This window comes from Grammomys surdaster, unplaced genomic scaffold (genome assembly GCF_004785775.1).
Source record: "Grammomys surdaster isolate TR1022 unplaced genomic scaffold, NIH_TR_1.0 126121, whole genome shotgun sequence".
NCBI classification, from domain to species: domain Eukaryota; kingdom Metazoa; phylum Chordata; class Mammalia; order Rodentia; family Muridae; genus Grammomys; species Grammomys surdaster.
In genome coordinates, this window is record NW_021620929.1 from 5,702,431 (window position 1) to 5,708,430 (window position 6,000).

At 43.6% G+C, this 6,000-nt stretch overlaps 1 protein-coding gene across 5 annotated transcripts in view; it reads right to left on the minus strand.

Annotated features, from left to right (window-relative positions):
• The window catches only part of Tenm2 (teneurin transmembrane protein 2), a 939,787-nt gene that overhangs the window by 283,210 nt on the left and 650,577 nt on the right, over nucleotides 1-6,000 (minus strand). The gene's annotated exons all lie outside the window — the stretch shown is intronic.

Genomic DNA, 6,000 nt, shown 5'->3' on the forward strand with positions numbered 1-6,000 from the left:
GCCATTTCCAGGAGGTGGGAAATGTATCAAGATGGTTTGAGTTAACTTTCTCATCATGAGCCCTCATAAAGAGCACTGGTTAGTAAGACAATAAGCGGGCATGTTTTAATTAGAAAGTGTGGAATCTAAGCACTTTTTGCTGGAAAGACGATGATAGCTTAAAAGAGACATCAAGAGACTAATAAAAGTTAAAATGCATTAAGTAGCCACAGTGAACTCAAAGGTAAAGTCATGGGATGTTTGAGAAGTGAACCAGAGAGAGTGATGAATCACAAGTGGGTGGGTGGGAGTCAGTCAGTGGAACTGACTCTTTCTCTTTCATTGAATTTAGTTGCAAACCTCCTTCTGTGCCTAGGCAAGCAAGACGACTCAGTGCCCTGAAATTTTTCCATCTCCTACCCTGGCCACTATAGTCTTTACCCGGAAGAGAAAATAATTACACCCAGGCTATAAGGGAAGATTGGTTGGTAGTGGGTGAAATAGCACTTAGTTCGATTGAAGTTGATCTGGAGTTTTTGTTGGCCACTTTCACTTTTACATCCTCTTACTGGTGTGATGTTTGGCTACGGGTTATGTGCTATCCTTTCCAAATCAGGCTCTGTGTGGACATGTGATTCTGCCTAGCCAGTCAGTGTGCTCTGTTCTCTAAGTCTGGGGGACAGATAGGTCAGTAGTGCTGGGTGTAATTCCAGCTGGGCTTCACGGGCCTCTGTCAAGAGAGTGGACTTAAAAATTAGAAATAGGTAGTAGGACCTAGTACTAGTGGAAGGAATCCATGTTATAGTTGCTGTACTCTGGAACCCCAGTTTAGCCTACAGAATTAGACCCTGTCATAAAGAGACAAAATACAAGTCTAAGAAGAAGAGCATCTTTCAATGAGGCTTCAAAATTATAAGTATATAGCTCACAGGGCCTATAATGATGCCAGCAAAGCAGGGTCCTTTAAGAACTATGTTCAGAAACACAGAAAAGCCAGGCTGAGACAGACATCTAATGTTCAAGTGTAAGTATTTGAGTCCAGTATGCTAAGGACCTTGTCTCTTTTTTGCCAGACTTTACACCTCACATTTCTTTTGCTTGATATGCTGACAGGAGACAAGGACATCTGTCCTGTGGGGCTTTGTCTCAGGCAACTGATATAAAGCACCCAAGCTAATGCTTGGCACAAATAAGACATTTCCGACAGGAGTCTGTCTGAAAAAAGAGCCCAGAGAGCGACCAGTGGCTTTGGAAGAAGTCAGTTTTCTAGCAGGGCCACTTTCTCCTCACATGGACTGTGGTGGAGAAGCTGGGAGGTTGAACTTGATGCCTTCAGCATCCTGCTTTGGGATACACTGTGAAGAAAGACACCTACTCTGAGGACCAGAGTGCCCAGAGCACTACATCCACAAAACACTGTCTCAATCCTTGGAACCTTTATGTTTTTCCTTTTATCTTATTGAGTTGGGGATGGTGGGGCTAGAGGCAGATCTGCTTTCCTTAAGGACCTATCTGATGGGTCCTCAAATGAACCTCCTATGCCATCAGTATTCCAGGTAGAGTTAGGAGCACCTAGGTTGATGGAAATGAAGGAAAAAAATCAATACAAGAACTTAGCAGGATTTCTGATAATTCATTCACATAATTTAACAAATTATATTTATGCACACATGATTAAAGTATTGATGGCAGAAACTTGGGAGGGTGTTGGCTGTCTTGTATTAGTTACTATGAGCTAGAAATAATCCAAAAGTGATTTAAACATACCTAACAAGTTCAAGGGTGAACCTTCGTGTTTGGGCTTCTCAAAGTGAGCAATTCCTAAACTGGGCTATGAAATGAACCCAAAAATGATGGGCTTGGAGGCAATGAAGTTACCTGAGGAGAGTCTCCTAAACACATTCATATCATACACTAGAGTGTGCAGCTCCAGGTGGCCATGATGAGCCTGTACCTGGTGACGGATTGCAATCCTAAGGACACAAGATCCCAACTCACAAATGGAAAGTAAAGCTAAGGCCAATACATCAGAGGAACCCTCAAAAACCTTGCAGAGCCCATTTCCCCTGCCTGGGAGAACTACAAATGCCTTCCCTGACTTCTGTGAGGAGAAAAGCATCAAGAAGTCAGAATTAGAAAAAGACTCACACTTCTATAAGCCTCTCCCCATCTGAGCCTGATAAAAACTCCCAGGGGAAGACTTCAGGGAATGCCCCAAGGGAATGACAGTTGATATTAGCTGTGTGGGCGAAAGAGCACACACACACACACACACACACACACACACACACACACACACAGAGAGAGAGAGAGAGAGAGAGAGAGAGAGAGAGAGAGAGAAATATTTGGTTTTATGAAACCGTGAACTTAACCCAAGAGTCTTCAACATTTACACAGACTCGGCACAGAGCCTTGCTCTTCCAAGGCATGACCACGAGGTGGCCTCCATCCTTAATTGGGTCCCCAAGGCCTGTGCTGTGGAGGGATGAATTTTTATAAAAAAAACTTCTTTGTACCTGGAGGCTTAACTCTGGTGACATGCAAGCAAGAAAGTTCAAGCCTTCAAAGCTTCAATCAACTCAGCACTTTTTAATTTTATAGACGGGGACCAAATCGCAAAAGAAAAAAACAAAAAGACGGTTTCTCCTCGGATGCTTCTACCTTCAACATTTGCAAACCGTGCTGAACATAGGCTAGAGAGGTCTTGAGTAAGATGTAATGCTAGCGCAGTTCTTATTGCACCTTGTAATTTGCACGCATGCCACGACACGTTATTTATTTTCTTATTAATGGGTCTGAGTGTGTTTAACACCACAAGCCATAAATTGCAGAGCAGTGGATTAGACGAGGTGCTCTTTATTTTCCTGCCGATTGTCAGAAAGGGATATGGGGTTTGAGATGCGTGTCCCCCCACCCACCTTGCCTGACACAACTGACTTTCTCTCTCTCCCCACTCCTCCTACCCCTCCATCCAAGACCCAACCCCCTTGCTTCCACCCATGATGAAGGTGGGGCAAACAAGAAAGACATAGCCTGGTTTCTCACTGGTAAGCTTGCCTATTGAGCAGCTCTGTTATTGAGATTAATAAGCTGCCAGTTTCCAAGGAAGACTAACAAAACAGCAAAATTAAAGTGCAGTGCGACGTGAAATGCTGCTGGTGGCCAGGCGGGATCATGGTGTCAAAAAGGCAAGGTAAAGCTATAAAATAAGGCAGAGCTTGAAAGGCTAACCTAGAGGTCTCATTAATTTCCATGTTGCCTCTGATGAGAATTTAGAGGGGCATAATGTTTAGCAGTATGGAGAATCAAGCCGCCTATTGATTCGAAAAGCGCTTCAATGCATTTGGTTCACTCGGAATGAATTCTACTTTTAAACCTTACTCGAAAACATTAGGAAGAGGTGGGGTTGGGGGGGAAAGCAAACAGGTTACCTTGGTTTAATATTCTCAAGATCAAGCATGTCAGTGATGCTGTCAGAAAATTAATCCTTCGGTAGAAAAATCAATCCGAGAACAAGTTTGGAATAGCCTTTGGACTCGGCATGGTGGGGATGTTTCAACAATCTGTCTGCTTCACTGCAAAAACCTTATTTACTAAAAGGTCTTGCATCCCAGTTCCCAAATATGCGCTACTTGAACAAAACACCCAAATTAGGCCAGGATGACTTTGTCTTGAAGACAGGAAAGTATGAGGTTTTCTGATCTTAGGATTAAGCCTTCCTGAATGTGCCCATTGAGCTCCGTGTGCTCACGTCTCAGAACCCCTGCCATGGCTTCCTGCTCAAAGGACAGGCTGACCAAATGAACAGCCATGTGGCTGCTTCCTACCCATGTGGCAAAGTTCTGTTTGGAATGGAAAGCATTAAGCATGTGAAGCTAGCACACAGAGCATAAAGCAGCCCTCGGAACTGAGCTCTCCTGCAGCCCATGCTGCAGCCGCTAGGGTATAGGGAGGGCTCTAGTTCACCATGCCAAGTTGTCACCAATTTATGGTGTTGACAAAATCACAAAGGTATTTTAGGTGGTTTAGTAGAAGGGAAGCCAAGACAAATTATCACTCACGGGAGTTTTATTAGAAGAGATGCAACAGCACCAAGCCGCAGGCAGCCATTATGGGGGCCTAAAAGGAGAGGCAGAACCATCACTTAGAAAGGACAAAGGGAATTAGGGACCTAACTTAGTGCCAGGAGTCACAAGTGGGAAGGCATTAGATAAAAGTAGGAGTTCAAAGTTTTCCTGGGCCTGGGTATCAGAGGGTGCTGGTCTTGCAGCTGCAGTGGGAGGAAGAGAACTCTACACTTTGTAAGAGATGTGACATCATAGAATATGTTGCTTAGCAGCTCTTCTGGGAGATAGAGAAATCTAATACCCAGAGATGTTGCGAAGAGCTCCTTATATCATGCCCAGCTTATGATTTTGACAACCACTCAGTCTATATCCAATAATATCCATAGATCATTTTTTTATCTTATGTCACTCATAATGCATCAATTTCACCCTCTCCTTGGATGAGATAAGTTAATTTTCTGTTTTCTATTAGGGTAAGTATCTTATCTAGTTCCAAACATCATGGCAGTTAGGAACACACCATTTGGAGTCAGGTAGACACAAGTTGACATCCCAGCTTTGCCATTTGGTGTTGGGTGATGTGTAACTTAATATTCTGAGTTTTGGATCTCATTAATGCAATTGTCCATCCATCCATTCAGCCCAACAGTCTCTCTAAGTAACCCGGATGGCCTCAGACTTGTGGTCTTCCTGTCCTACTCCCTCCAGTATTCCCTGAATTTCAAATAGGAATAAGAACACAAAGGATTTAAGGGATTGAATGGCATATGTATAAAGCTAGGTGGCAAGGAAACATTTCTGAAAAAGAAAAGTTGGTATTCAAGGCCTCTATGAGTCTGTAGAGTAAATTTAATACAATTTCTAGAAAGTGTGTGTGTGTGTGTGTGTGTCGCAGGGGGAGAGAGTTACCATGAGCCATAAATAGACCAGCCAAGTTGATAATTGTAAATGGATGATTTTATGTTACTGAAAATTCCAAGTGGTTGGCCAGTAGTATTGATATCTGTGTATGATTCTCTTGATTTTATGAAATGCATTCTACCACAAACTGTGTTCCTTATTTAGTGAGTGAGAGTCAGGGTTCACAGAACTCCTAAGTCAGACCCTGACTCCTAGCCCTCAGTTCTGCACCTGCACACGGACTCACCACTGAGATCACTTGTGAAATCACGTGGGAGATCACCAGCTTTCCCCTCAACAGCCACAGTTTCCTTCCAACTGAACCTGTTGTCCAGGACATCTTTTGATTTTATTCTTTTGCTTAAATTGTTCCAGTGACTTTTTATTTCTCTTTGAAGGAATGTCCCAAATCTTTATCATAGTTCAAAGCCCCGCTCATTATGTCCTTGCCCACTTTTCTAGCCTGTTTTCTTTCTCTGGAATTCTTGTGTTTCTACCTCCCTTCCTTTCCCCCCTCTCTCCCTCCCTCCCTCCTTCCCTCCCCCTCCCCATCTCCTCCTCTCCCGGGTGTGTGTGTATGTTGTATATATATGGGTCGGGGGAAGATAACCTTCAAGTGTCTTTCCTCTTCTCTCTACCTTGTTTTGGGACACAAATTCCTTTACTGTTGTGTAATATGGTTTAGCTGGCCCAATAGCTTCTGGAGATTTCTTGCCCCCACTTCCCATTTCCCACAGGCATGGTGGGATTAAAGATGCTTGTGACTATGTTTGGCTTGGTAGGTTTTGGGGATCAGGTTGTCTGGCTTGTACAGCTAATGCTTTTGCACACTAAGCCAATCTCCCTAGTCCTGGAACTCTCTTTAAGCCTTACTGATGCCCATTTGTCATGGGTCTGACTTCTCTGTGCCTCTCATGGCCACTTCCACTATGGGAGAGATATTTATTTATTTACTTGTTGGTGCTCTGCCTCATCCTGTCTAGCATTTCTGCAAAGTCAAGGCTCTCTCTCTCTCTCTCTCTCTCTCTCTCTCTCTCTCTCTCTCTCTCTCTCT